The following is a 15,134-nucleotide window of genomic DNA, read 5'->3' on the forward strand; positions in this document are numbered from 1 at the left end:
TGTCTAAGTGTAGTATTTTGTACTTGAAAGGGTACCTTTCAAGTACAACACCTATGCTAGATATCATTCTCACACGCTTGCACTATGGTGCAAGGGAGTGTGTATGGTTTAAGGTGCACGAGCGCAGGGGGAGAGAGAAACGGTGCCATATCTTAGTAGATACAGTGCTCTCCTGATCTCTTCCTTTGATACAATACATCTTCACAACTTTGGCTGTTGTGCTGTGCTTGGGTGTGTCAAATCACAGTAAATATGCCCCACTGTACATAAATAACATCTTACAGAAACTAACATAGGACAGACAAAACATGTTTTAAATTCTGGTCTCCCTCTTAAGTCTGAATACAATTTTTTATACCATTTACTGTAGATGAACTTTAGTGGGAGTCCATAGGTTTTAAGATTTATTATGAAGCTTTGTTCGTTCTTACAGAAACTAACATAGGACAGACAAAACATGTTTTAAATTCTGGTCTCCCTCTTAAGTCTGAATACAATTATTTATACCATATACTGTAGATGAACTTTAGTGGGAGTCCATAGGTCCAAGATTTATTATGAAGCTTCGTTGAGAGCAGAAAACTAAATATGGTTCAATGTTCTTGCAATCTTCATGTAAGGCGAAAATGACTTGCAAAATGACCTTCTGACAGTAATATCGGTCATCATTCAAGTTTGCAGCTAATATAGCCTTTTTGATTACACAGTCAAGAAATAGATTGAAATATTGGAAGAGCTATGCTCGAGTGTTTAGTTCAACTGTTTAAAAGCTAAGGTTTAATTCCATAAGACAGTCGTCGGCTTGACATGCTCTCATATACATTGAGAATGTGATCTTGCTTGACCATTTGTGTAGTCATGACTAGTAAGGAACCGGTCCAAACTCATTTAGAGTTACAGGAGACCTGGAACTAGGGCACTCCTTTTTGGGGGTGTAGTAAGCAGACTCTCAGATGTCCCTTCCCTTTACGGTGGGACCCCCCTCTTAATAGAATTCTCATCAGAGTTCAGGTATATTATTACCAGATATGGCATGGCACCACCCAACTCAACTTTTCTGAATTGCAGTCCCGGTCACCCATCTACTTGTCCGACAACTCAGTCTGGAATTTAGTCTGGTGACCGGGCGACAAGAAATAAGGATGATTCCCACAATTGAAAGCAAGTTGTACCTTTAATGTAGAATGTTAGACTCAAAGTGCTGCTCCTACAATGGCTTCTTCTGAAAAATCTGTACCCGGCAAACTTTCTTGCACCATTGTATAACTTAGCAGAAACATAGGGTAAAACACTGCATGTTCATGGTGCTACACAGCACTAATGATTCTACTCTCTCGATTGTCCATCACCTACTCACACTAACTTACTCACAATCTAATACGTATACTACAAACCTTTTTAAGAAATGTTTACAAACTTCAATTTTATGATTGATATTTCGAACTGCAGATTTGTCACCTTAGGTGGCGCCAAGCAGCTTCGCGTTGACTCCATACTGCCCTGAAATTGACGGAGCGGAGCCGCATGTAATCAATACATCTGCATGTTGACATCCGTTCCTTTCTTTCTGTGCCTTGTGATGCGAATCTGGACCTCCACTCCTGATTTCACTGGGCTTTGGACAACTTCTAAAAGTAAAAAAACAGTGGGTTGGGATATGATGTCCCCTTCTAAGACTACAGAAATCAAACAATGATGCAGCTGGAGGAAACTAATGCAGGTCTTGGTTGTGCAACGGGTATGCCCTCATGCACTGGAACACATTCCAGCTACATGAAGTGAAGCTGAACTTCGCCGAACACAAAAAGTTTCAAGCCTCATGTAAGTCCTGCTCCTTATCCAAGTTGAGGACACAGACTTGCTTCTGCCTCTGAGGTCGCTGAGCTGAGAGGTCAAATTTGCTGTTGAAGTGCTACAATAAGTCAAAATCCAAATGTAAACACAAGAAAGCAATGCGGGACGCATCCCCATCTCTCCACTCTATCTAAAGAGAAGGCTTTGGTCCCAGTGCGCTCCGAAGTTCCTGGGCTCTCGGCGACGCTGCAGCAGATCAAAGCCTTTAAGGAGGCAATGTTGCAGATATTTTACACTGTTCCGGCTCCCTCTGGCATGCTTTGGGGCCCCAAAGATTGTTGGGGGCAATCATTCAGGCTACCAGTGGATCCATCCTCAGTGCAATGATCCCCTTTGACTCATTATGGTATGTAAACTCTCTCCAGTACAGACTTCCACTCTGGCTCCACTACCTGCATTGGTCCCTGCCTCATTGACACCAGCGACGAGTCCGCCACCACGGCGAAGGATCTGGTGCTGGTTATGTTGCCTTAGACCAAACCGACTTCAGCACAAGTCTGATTGCTACAAAATTATTAAAGTGTAACTAGTTGCCATAGAATTTGATTCCAATCCTATGCCCTCATTAGTGTGGATGCACTATCATAGGCTACATTATCTTTGTGGCTCCGATTCTGGCCAGTGCTTGCTGCCGTCCAGAAACACTGATGGTGGGGATGTTGATGGTTTGCCCCTCATTATGATTATGACAATGTTTCCCTGGCCTTAGAAGTAACCAGTGGCCTTGATGCTTCCACTGATATGGGGTTGAACTTTCTATTTTGACCACCAACAGAAGAGACTGTATCATTTGCAGTGGTCATTCAATGAGCAGCTGAGGTCTTTGACCTCCATTGCCCTCTATTGAAGGTAAGACAGAAGTAAAGTCCACATTTGTAAAGCGCACAATCACCCGTAAGGGTCTCTAGGCGCTGGGGGGCCGTCGGGAAGATTAAGCGAGCTATTGCCCAGAGTCACATGGTGCTGGGCTAACCTGCCGCCGGAGCCGGGGATCGAACCGTGGTCCCCAGATTCCAGCGTCAGTCGCCCTGGCCGCGGCGCCACACCACAGATGTCCTTATAGAAATCTTACAGCCTGGGCCAGACACATCAGAGCCCTTGCTCTCATTCACTGTAGCCCTCACGGGCCCGTGATAGATACCTGATGTATCATTTAATTTGGAGTTTGTTAATTATTCATAGGTCAAAGGTCTAAACTGGGCTGGGGGCCCACATCCTTATTTGGCACAAGGAAATGGAGGGTAGCAAACCCCTCCAATTCGAGAGAGTCTATAACTCTCTCGAAAGCTCCTCTGGAAAGTAAAACTTGCACCTCTTGCAACAGAATTAACAGGTATTTCTCCGATATTTGCTCTGATGTTGGGGAAGATTTGACAGAGCAGGAAGAGGGTAGGAAAAGCCATCATGTAAGATGTAAAGGACCCATCTGTTGAATGTTAAGGGATGCCACAGTTATATAGGGTCTCCCAGGGTTGATGCCCAGCCCAGTTTAGACCTTTGACCTATGAATAATGAACAAATTCAAAATTAAATGTTCACACTAACCCAGATCCCAACCGCTCTGGTGAGTACCTGTTCTTGATATCGGCCAGGCTGTGAGGTGGGTTTTGATGCTCACATTCACCATTGTCAAGGTACTGCCTTGACAACCAGGTCTGACAGGAAAAGCATTCAGACCGGAAGGACTTTTTGGTCTGATTCCACCCCACAGATCTTCCACCTGGGTAGGTACTGTTTTGGTATTCATTCTTAGGTTAGGAATCTGCGGTTCGACGTATTCATCAGAAGAACGAGTTACTTAACTTCGGTGATGCTCTGTCTGGTGGATACTTTATCTCAGCAGTTCTTACCCTGTGGTCTGGGAATCACTGACACCTGTTCAGGGGGTGTCAATGACTGCTTGGAAAATAAAATAATGTTAACAGAGTAACAAAGTGTATATGAGTAAAGAAGCAAAATTGAAAAATGAAAATTTGAAAATGTTATGTAAATGTGAAAGAATGTTTGCGGCTAAAAATTAAGTTGGGACCCTCAAATTAATTTGTGTGAGCAGTGGAAATACATCAAACAGAATATAGTATGGGTGATAGGTGGCCTCATTCAAATTTAGGTAAGCTCCAACCTTCCCATTCTAATTTTGTTTTTTTTATATTTGATTATGAATTAAATAAACTTTCAACATTTTTGTATTTGGTTGTGGGCTGCTTGTGTATGGAATTTAATTTTGTGTATTGTTTTACTGTTCAAATCAAAAATTGATTAGGCCAGGGATCCCTGGTTTCCACTAATGACTAAGTGGAGGTTTCCTTGATTCCAGTAATGATTCAGTGGGGGTCTTCTGGTTCCAGTAACGACTAAATAGAAGTCAAAATATTTCCTGTGCCTCCTAACACGTTATGTCACATCCCTCCAAACACAAAGATATCATCTTGAAAAAGACTGCCTACGACATTTCCAAACACATTCAGCAATATTTTTGTAATAACCCCACTTTACTCCAGTATTGGAACTTTCATACATTCCCATGCTTGTATCATTTCCCGTCGTCGGAATTGGAGTCCCCGGTATACATAATATAGCAATAGAAACCATTACTAAAACAGAACCTGGGCCTAGGCCCATTCCTGTTTTGCAACCTATCCACCTCTTTTTGTAAAAGAGACCCAAAAAAATGAACAACCAATCAGAATAGCCTCACCCCCTAGGACCCTCCTGAGAGAAGCTCAGAACCTCAGATGTTCTACCTCACGTTGTGCAAGGGAGTCTCCATTGAGCTCTGCTCAGTTTTTTTCTAGAACTTTGATTCTAAAACCTTTTCAACAGTGTTTCTTCAACAATTTCTTCAGGATGTTGGATAAGGAGAAGAAGGCCCTCTTTAAAGCATGTGCTACTTGTGCTAAGAAGAGGTTATATATTGAAGACAAGCACAAATATTGTATTTACTGTCTGTACCAAGACCATAAGGTTGCAGACTGAAAGATATGCCGCGCCTTCTCTACCAAGACTCTGCGTGATCGTGAAGGGCGTCTTTGGACCAGGCTCCAGAAGCTACAATCAAGAAAGGAGCCAGTGTCCAGTGACCGCGATGAAGCATCTTCTGCGACCTCTTCCAGAAGGTCTGTAAAAAGGGGTAGAGCTTCTCCGTCTGAGAATCGCCCTGGTAAGGCCTTGAAAAAGACCTCTGATCGGTCTAAAGTTCTTAGTCCTGGTGAATCTCCTCACCACGGTGCAAAAGAGAGGGAAGGACTATCAAAAGGAGTAAGTCTGGAGAGGAAATCTAGTTCTGTTCCTCCAATGTCTCCTCCTGCGGCTTCAAAGCCCTTCAGAAAGCCAACACCGTTGACTTCTGAGGTAAAATCATCAAAAAGGACTCACTCGTCGACGACGCCGTCATCGATTCCGTTGCCGAAAACACCAAAGGTACAGTCTTCTTCATCTTTCACCCCGTTGAGTTCAACGCCGGTTGTATTTGTATCGTCGACGATGACGTTGAGGATGTCGACAACGAGTATGACAATGCCAACGTCAACAACATCGCGTTCGACGACGACTGCGTCGACGACAGCTGCGTCGACGATTGTGATTTCTTTGTCGCCGATTCTTTCTTCGTCGTCGACGGTGGAAAAAAAATCGGTTTTGCCCAAGAAACGTCAAATCACACCGGAGATGACTTCGCCAAGGAGGGTGACTCCTTTACCTCCTGCACTTCTCCTCAAAGAAGAGGAATCGGATGAGGAGGAAGGACCTTTTGGCTATGCTGATTGCCCTTCTCAGCTACACGTCAAATGCCAGGACAATGATTCTGAAGGGGAGTATGAGGATTTTGAGCAGTATGATCCTCCCTCTCAATCTCAACAAGACTACCATCAGGAGATGGTCCAAATGCCCTCCTTCTTACTGACAGACTTACAAGCTATGCTCTTGGATTACAGGAAAAGGTTTGCAACACAGTCTCCTTTCCCAGTAGGACTGCCGGTTACTACTGTTCCTCCTGCTCGTCCCGTGGCATCACAATTACCACATCCTCAGCCAATGTTGGAAGCACAGGATGTTCCACTTGTTGCGCCTACCGTTCAGGATGATATATCTGTCGACGACCAAGGCAACGTCACGATTTCGGATCCAGATGTGGAGTGGGATGACTGTTAGCCCAGATCCATCTTCTCCTGCTCCGGCACCTGTTGATTCCCCCCGTGTATATATAGAGGGATTTCCATAACTTAATGGAGAGAGACTCTAAACGGTTCGACCTGCCCATAACCAAGGTGGAATCAGTGTGCTTCCTTTATGACTTTGAGGAACCTTATAAGAGATCGGTCTGTTCAATCCCAATTGTAGGCCATGTTTGGAAGGCTGAAAGGTGATGCAAAATCCAGCCACAATCATTCCAGTTCTTACTCGCCTGGAGAAAAAATATAAGGCTCCTGAAGATAGCCCAGCCTTTTTGACCAGCCAGCCTAAACCAGACTCCATCCTCTCGCAGGCCGCCCAGAGGAAATTTAGAAATTCATCAGCTTCCCATACCACTCCTCCAGATAAAGAGGGCAGGCATTTGGATAATGTAGGCAAAAGATTTTCATATATGTCCCGCCTGCTGGTCAGAGCGGCTAATTCTTTGGCTATACTTGGATGATACGATTGCCAAATGTGGTGCGACCTATCCCCCTATCTCGATCAGTTGCTGGAAGAAGGAAAGAAAAAAGCTAAAAGGATTCTCCAGGAGGGCACAATAACTTAGGCGGAAATCATTGATTGTGCAATGGATATTGGAACAACTGCCTTTCACTCCTTGGCTGCAGCGGCTGTCCTTCGTCGACCGGGCTGGTTGCAGGCTACTTGGTTCCGCCCGGAAGTCCAAAATTAAATCTTGGATCTGTCTTTTGATGGGGAAGCGCTTTTTGGAAAACATAGATGATGCTCTCCAAGATATTAAGAAGGATACAGAAACAGCACAATCCTTAGGGACTCTGCAGTACCCCAAGTTTCCATTCTAAGGAGCGAGGGGAAGAGGTAACTCTACATACAGGGGAGGTTATCAACAGCAGCGTTACTCCTCATATGCTTCCCAGTCACAATCCTGCAAGCCGAACTATAATCGGCAGCAGAATCAATCTACTTCTTTCTCTCGCTCGAACAACAGAGGAAGACAAGGTCGCCAGGGCAGAGACAACTCTAAGCACCAATAGCAGCTTGCTGGCTCTGACTACTGCTCCCTCTCCTCTTGTGTCATCAGTGGGAGGCAGAATTTCATATTTCATCCACAACTGGCAGCAAATAACATTGGACTGTTGGGTATTGAACATCATTCGGCCACCAAACTCTGGAGTTTGTCCAACCGCCACCATCCAAGCCCCCTCGCGCCACTGTATCGAAACATCTCCGTCTTCTACGGTTAGAGATCCATCAGATCCTCCTCAAAGGAGCTATAGAACCGATCCCTATCTCTCAAAGGGGAAAGGGGTTTTACTCCTGGTTCTTCCTGATCCGGAAGACGTTAGAAAAGTGGTGCCCTATCCTAGATCTGAGGGAGCTCAACACCTATCTCATCAAACAATCCTTTCAGGTGGTTTCTCTACAAGACATCCTTTGACTTCTCAACTCAGGGGATTTCATGGCCACTCTGGATCTAGAGGACACTTATTTTCACGTACCCATACACCCAGCTCACGGGAGATTTCTTAGCTTCACAGTAGCCAAGAGCCATTTTCAATTCAGGGTTCTTCCCGTTGGACTGCGATCTGCACCACGGATCTTCATAAAGATATTAGCTCCGGTAGCAGCCTTTCTGCAAAAACAAAAGTTTCAGGTCTTCCCTTACCTGGACGACTGGTTGCCAAAAGCTCCTACCAAACAGGCAGCACAAGAATCAGTCATAGCATGTACACACCTGTTTGCCAATCTCGGCCAAACACTCAACGAACAGACGTATTCTCTCCGTCCGTAAAGGACAGCCAGATTTCTGGGAGCCATTCTAAACATGTCTGTAAACAAGGCTTTCCCGATCTTAGAGAGGCAGGAGAAGCTAATGTCCATGGCTTCCCAATTGTTAAAAAGAAGGTCACTTTCAGTTCACCTCTAAAAGTCCCTGCTGGGTTCCATCTCCTCATGGATACCCCTGATTATTCACTGCAGATTACGAATGCATCCACTCCAGGAAGAGTTAGACTTGCAGTGGCGCCAAGTTGACTGATCCTTCGACGACAAGATCTCTGTTACCGATGCCATGAGAGACACCGCATCATGGTGAATGACCAAAGAAAACATTTCTCAAGGTCTCTCTTTCAGGCTAGCACCGGCTCCACACATAATTACTACAGACGCCTCTCTCGAAGGTTGGGGAGCGGTGTTACAAGACCTTCATGTAAGCCGCCGGTGATGGCCTCAGCATCGCCTGTTGCATATCAGTCTGCTGGAGCTCATAGTGATTCACTCAGCCTTGCAAGCCTTTCTTCCACGAATACAACAGTCGACAGTCCTTATACATACGGACAACACGACGACCATGCATTATATAAACAAAGAAGGAGGCACCAGATCTCGACTGTTGTGGCAAGAAGCTCAAACAATCTGGGAGTGGGCAATTCAGCAAGAGATTTCACTCCGAGCAGAACATCTTCCAGGTGTCCTCAACAAAGCAGCTGACACGCTCAGCAGACTGAAGTCGTTCAGCCACGAGTGGAACTGGACAACTTCACTTTACAGAAGGTTTTTCATAGATGGGGCACACCTTCCATAGATCTCTTTGCCTCTCCGGAGAACAAGAAATGCCGGTTCTATGCAAGCAGGATTCACCATCGGGGATCGTTGGGGTATGCTCTTTCGATGGCCTGGTCAGGCGCATTTGTTTACGCTTTTCCCCCATTCCTCTGATCCCCAGACTTCTCAGGAAGCTCAAAGCAGAACCATGCAGGATGATTCTGATAGCTCCTGCGTCGCCCAGACAGTTTTGGTTCACAGAATTTCACCTTCTCTCCCTGGACCTTCCTCTTCCTTTGCAGCCGATTCTTTCGCTGCTGACGATGTCCCAGGGCCAAGTCTGGCCTCCGGATCCTCAGTCTCTACAGCTCTCGGCATGGCTCCTGAGCAGCGAGAATTTCTTGGTCTGAATCTCTCAGCGGAATGTAAAGAGGTGCTTTCTCAGGCAAGAGCCCCAAGTGCGAATAAGACTTACAGATTGAAGTGGAAGCGTTTCTGTATTTGGTGCCAACACAACGGCCTCCATCCTTTTAAATCGGAGAAGCATGAAGTTCTTCCATACATTCTATCATTAGCAAAAGCGGGACTGGCTCACTCTTCTATCAAGGTGCATCTGGCGGCAATTTCTCGCTTCAGACGCACGTCTTCAGGCCCTTCCCTCCCTGAAAAGTTGAAATAAAATGCAAATTTAAAAGATTGATTCAAAAAATCAAATCCCTCTCACATATTGTTTCATTCGTGTGTGAGTAAGCAAATAATAATCCAAGAATTGAGAGTAGCAGCTCTGGCATCTTTTTTGTGATACATTTAAGGCAGGGTTTGGCCTTGCTGCTTGGGAGCCCATACCCAGTGGTGGTTAGTACTTCCCTCTGGTCGGCAAGGATCATTAAACAGTTTCTCAATGGACTTTTAGGGTTTTCCCTCCGGTCAAGCCTCCTCCTCCCCTTTGGCATCTGAACTTGGTTCTCGCCCAGCTTATGAAGCCTCTGTTCGAACCTATTCACAAGGCAGAGTTGATTCCTCTCCTGGAAGGTAGCGCTTCTTCTAGCCTTGACGTCTGCTAGGCGTGTGGGAGAAAGGCAGGCTCTCACCATTCAGGAACCCTTTCTATCAAAAAAGGAACATTGATTCTACGTACTAACCCAGGTTTCATACCTAAAGTTCCTTCAGACTTTCATTTGAATGAGCCGGTAATTCTTAAGATTTTTTACCCTCAACCGCCTACTCCGGCAGAGAAAGCACTTCACTCTCTGAACATTCAGAGGTGCTTAAAGTTCTATCTTCAACGAACAAAAGACTTTAGAAAGCCTTCTCAATTGTTTGTGTCTTTTAGTGACTCTCGTCAGGGTTTTCCCCTTTCCAAGCAAGGGATCGTTCGTTGGATTACCAATGCTATCAAATATTGTCACGCGGCAGCGGGCAAGCCCATGGAAGGTCGAGTCTGTGCTCATTCCACGAGGGTGATTTCTTCTTCTACAGCCCTCTCTGCTGGTGTTCCTATCCGGGAGAACTGCAGTGCAGCGACCTGGAGCAGTACACATACGTTTACAAGGCATTGCTGCCTGGATTCTGCAACGCAGAGTGACACAGCAGTCGGCCAAGCAGTCCTGAAGAACCTCTTTCAGTAGTGGTGAGCTTTCCCTTTTATCCCTCCTTCCATGTTACTGTTTTATCAGCTCTGGCACATTTTTGAAACTCATGTGTTTATGTTTTCTGAAGTTTCTAAGTATGTTATTGACCATTGAAAATGTCTTCATGATGTAATTACTACGGCTTTGTTCCTAGTTTGATATTGGTCATGGTTCCAAAAAATGTGCGGATAACTGCTAGCTACTCTGATACAAGCATGGGAATCTATGAAAGTTCCAAAACAGGAGTAAGAAAACAAGTTACTTCCCATACAACACACCCGCCTCCCCTGGGAAAGCTCAGCCTCTTCCTCATCAGTGGTTTGGTTGCACAATGGCTATGAACATCTGAGGTTCTGAGCTTCTCTCAGGAAGGTACTAGGGGGTGAGGCTATTCTGATTGGTTGTTCATTTTTTTTGGTCTCTTTTACAAAAAGAGGTGGATAGGTTGCAAAACAGGAATGGGCCTAGGCCTAGGTTCTGTTTTGGTAATGGTTTCTATTGCTATTTTATGTATACCGGGGACTCCCATTCCGACGACGGGGAATGATACAAGCATGGGAATCTATGAAAGTTTCCAATACTGGAGAACCAAAGTTACAGGTAAGTAACTTGATTTCATCCACACAAGGGGGCGGATCATGGTTTCTCCAAGTTAGAACTTCATTTTCAGATAGTGCTACTCGGAAGCATCAAAGAAGGTTTTCTCTTTCTATTTCTGAGAGGTGCCTTCTAGAATAATGCAATAGCTTGACGCAATTTTGCATTAAATGAATTGACTTTACACACTGCAGGCACATAAAAATAGATGCTCTACTCTGTTGTGAGCTAGCACAGTCCAACATGATACATCCCCTGGCCACAAAACATTCCTGGAACCCAGATGCTCTTTTTGATGTAATTAAAAACAGTCAGACTGCAAGTACCAGCATACAATTGAACCTGAAAATAGTCTAAGTTCAAATCTAGTGTTCTAAAAACTGCAGTTATTTCAATGAAGATATTTATTGAGGCTCATAAAGTGTGTACATAGTCGTATTCTGTCATTTGGTTTCTTTGCTTCCACCACAAGGGCCATCCGCTCTCTAGCCTCATTGCTTAATGCCCTCTCCCCGGAGCATGTTGACTAATCCTGAGCTATAAGAGACCACAGTGGTGATATTTCATGCTCTAAAAGACACCCTATTAACACAATATAACAGAGAAACAGGAATATTCCTGCCTTTTGCTTTTGTCTTCACTTGCATTCTCTACATTCAACTCGTGGTTACAAGCCCTTCCACTAACACCATGAAAACGTGTCTCTTTCTTCCTACAAGGTGTCACCCTACGACACTGGGAAACATCCTTTACAACGCAACTTTTACCACGCTGTGCCTTTACGATGCAACTTTTACAACGCAAACCATTACAACGCATTGTGCTGGGGGCGCTCTAGGATAGGGAATAGATTTAATTTACTATCCAACACCTTCCCTACTATCCACGGGGACTGGAGTTTGAATAGTAAATTAAACTATTCACTATCCAGCGCCCCAAAGCACTATGCGTTGTAAAGGTATTCGTTGTAAATACCGCGTTGTAAAGGCATGCGTGGTAAAAGCATGCGTTGTAATGTCATACATCCACGACACTTGTTCACTGGTAACCGGGGCAAGCTCAATAGGGTGGGACCAGCTCAGTATATTATCAGTTTCATTGAAACATACATTTTTCGTACTCTATGTTGTCCAATAATTTAATGATTAAGTAAAAAAACCACAGAGGTGTACATATAAGTTTCACTACATAACCACAGCCACACTGTTTATGAAATGTTGATTTAAAAACAAATATATATTTGGTTTATTGAATATTATTTTTTTGATAACCAAATTTATATGGTTTATTGAATATTAAATGCCAATCATCACAAACATTGTTATACATACAGGTCAATCTTGTAATATCATGTGTGTAGTACTTAACAAAAAGAAGTGATCAATCAATCATAGCAGTCGAACAATCAGCGTTTCCATTTTAATCCCATTTTTGGGGACATCCTCGAGATTTAAAGACTTCTTTTTCAGCAATCATGCACTTATCGAGTTTGGACGCCCAGGTAGTTTTTGATGGCCTCTCCGCTTGCTCCCCATTTCATCGCTATTGCTCTCTTAACGAGTGTGTACCCCAGAGTGGCCAGTTGTTCTACCTCCGTGAGATCGGTCACGTCCCAATGAAAGTTTGATTTTGATGCTTTGGAAAATCTTCAAAATCTGTAATATTATTATTTATGTCGTTAATATTCATTAAAAAACAACACAAAGCATTATAAAACAACAAAGGGTGAAAGGTCGACATCACAAAAAAAACTCAGGCAGGACTGGATCTAAAAGCATCCCTGCAAATCTTTGCATACCAGCCCTCAGTCTGTGAAGCAAGTAAGCACATCACACCGGTCGCACCACTGCAAGAGTGATCTGGGGATAGAAAGGTGGTTCTCCACAAGAACATTTTTTTTAAATGGGGGAAAATATTGCATTTTACAGTATATTTTTCATCATCTCCCTCCGTTGTTATTCTGCCCTTTTTCTTTACCCTCGTTTTCTTTCCCCATTGCATTTCCTTTTTTCTAGTTGGACTTTATTTTCCATTGTACCCTGTAGGTTTGGCATGACTGCTGCTTGTGTACACAGCATGACCCTGCAGCCTTGCCCCCATGCCTCCTCCATACTCGGGTCAGAGCATGACATTTTCCTTCTAAATAGAACAAGCATTTACAACGCAACGGTCTCGCCTTTGCAAAAGTTAGAGCTATTGGCACTGTAAATGACACATTTTTAATTGATGTGTTGGTTTGGAAAACAGATAAATATATGGCATTGTCATTTACAATGCCAATAGCTTAATCTCTCGCAAATGCGAGACCTATTGCATTTGCACCCCCCCCCCACACACACAGAGCTACACACACACACACACACACACACACACACACACATATAGATGTGCTGATGGTGGATGTGGTGGTGTGGTGGATGTGGTGGTGGTGGATGTGGTGGTGGTGGTGGTGGAAGTGGTGGTGGATGTGGTGGTGATGGTGGATGTGGTGGTGGATGTGGCAGTGGAAGTGGTGGTGGATGTGGTGGTGGTGGATGTGGCGGTGGTGGATATAGTGGTGGTGGTGGTGGAAGTGGTGGTGGATGTGGTGTTGGTGGATGTGGTGGATCATGTGGTGTTGGATGTGGTGGGGTAGTTTGTTGCAGAAAGTTGACAGCGGGTTAGTTCCATTGTACAGTGTGAATTAGCATGGGGATTCAAGTGCATTATTTGGGAAGTAAATATCACAAAACAGTAAAGATCAGAAAAAAACGAGTTGCAGTTGTACCGCCGTTGTTCCCCACTGTAGTGCGAACTTGGTAAATGGTGGCGGTAACATGCATCCTGCGGTGGGCCAGACTATGTGATAAAACTGCAACACACCCCCCCAGGCGCAAGGCGCAGAGAAATGGGTGTGAGTCACAAGCGTCCAGTGTGTTTCATAAGGGGGAAATTCTAAGATGTGTGTTATGCAAACACAATCCACAGTTAACTATATGTTAGTTTATAACACATATTTGTCACGTGTAACGCGGAACCTGATCTCTAATTGCATTAATCGGACTCAAAATGTGTCTTTTATTTGCGACATGATACATATGATTGTGCCTTTTGGTCGCTGTCATTATTGGGAAAAAGATCACGAAACTTTCATAATAATTAAACAAAGGACAGCGGGGTCAAAATAATGAGGAATAAATCTCAGAGCAAAATACAACTTTCCAGTCTCCCAGATTGATGCCCGTCGCGCTGCTTAGTGGATTTATGACTGCAATTTTCAAACAAAACAACAAATATCGAAAACCTCATGCTACACGCTATCCGTCTGTTCTCGCTTCCGCGCAGTGACATTGATTTTTAAGAAAAAGTTTGAAAAGGATTGTCCGTCGCGGGGATAAATCAAAAGAGGTCTTTTATGGAGGCGCATTATCCAAAGTGAACCAATTTCGTACAATTACTGAAACCGATAAAAATTCAATTATTGGCCCGGGGGAGAAGTGGTGAGGGGGCCTGGATGATGATTGCATCAACAGGCAGGAGATAACCGGGAGACATGAGCGAAGATGTAAGCGGGGCTTTTCATCTGCCTCAGACTGAAAAAATTACTTTCAACGATGATTAAAGCAGACAAACCCCCTTCCCCCCTCCCCTGCCTTCTCTCAGGACGTGAATTCTAGAGACACGGTAGAGGGGCTTTATGCGAGCTACGAATAACCAGCCAGTGGCACTCGCGGGCGGCTGGCTGGCGTCCAGGGACATGCTGCCTAATCACGCTCACAGGGCAAGAAGACAGTGGAGCCGAGGAGACTATATGCACACAGACACGGAGTGCCACACACACACACACACACATATACATAATATACTCACTACATAAATACAAGGCACACATCTTTACACAGGTATACTATACACACATACGCACTTGTACAGACGCTCAGGCACTCAGAGGAAACAAGAAAGTTAATGATGCGGCTGCCATTGTTAAAGTTGTAGCGCGGCGCGTCTATATTTATTTTTAAAAAGATGAAATGTTGCCATCCATGTCTTATGGTTAAGCCTCGCATTATAAAAAAAAGCACGCCATGCACGCGTTGTGCCCTTCGCGTGCACATCGCCTGCAATGAAGACAAGGAGGGAGGGATGCCAGTCCTGGCCGCGGCGAACTTCTTCTTGAAGCGCTGCCGGCGGGTCCAGAGCCCTCCCGTCTCTGCTCACAGGGAGGCTTCGGGTATGAGGATTCAACCCTGGGCTCTGTATGCAGCCTCCAGGGAGCAGCAGCAGCAGGCGCTCCGACCCTCGAGCTATCTCAGCATCTCTGCCGGGATTTCTAAGACACAAGACGCGGAACACAGCTCACTGGCTGACTCGACGTGT

At 44.7% G+C, this 15,134-nt stretch overlaps 1 long non-coding RNA gene across 1 annotated transcript; it reads left to right on the plus strand.

The window, feature by feature from the left end:
* The first annotated feature begins 633 nt into the window (after positions 1 to 633).
* LOC144768279 (uncharacterized) lies at positions 634 to 4,043 on the plus strand. The gene is made up of 2 exons (XR_013598520.1): positions 634 to 2,714; positions 2,906 to 4,043. It is a non-coding gene; the product is annotated as an uncharacterized LOC144768279 (long non-coding RNA).
* Positions 4,044 to 15,134: the final 11,091 nt, after the last annotated feature.

The sequence above is a fragment of the Lissotriton helveticus genome, chromosome 7, assembly GCF_964261635.1.
Source record: "Lissotriton helveticus chromosome 7, aLisHel1.1, whole genome shotgun sequence".
Classification (NCBI taxonomy): Eukaryota; Metazoa; Chordata; class Amphibia; order Caudata; family Salamandridae; genus Lissotriton; species Lissotriton helveticus.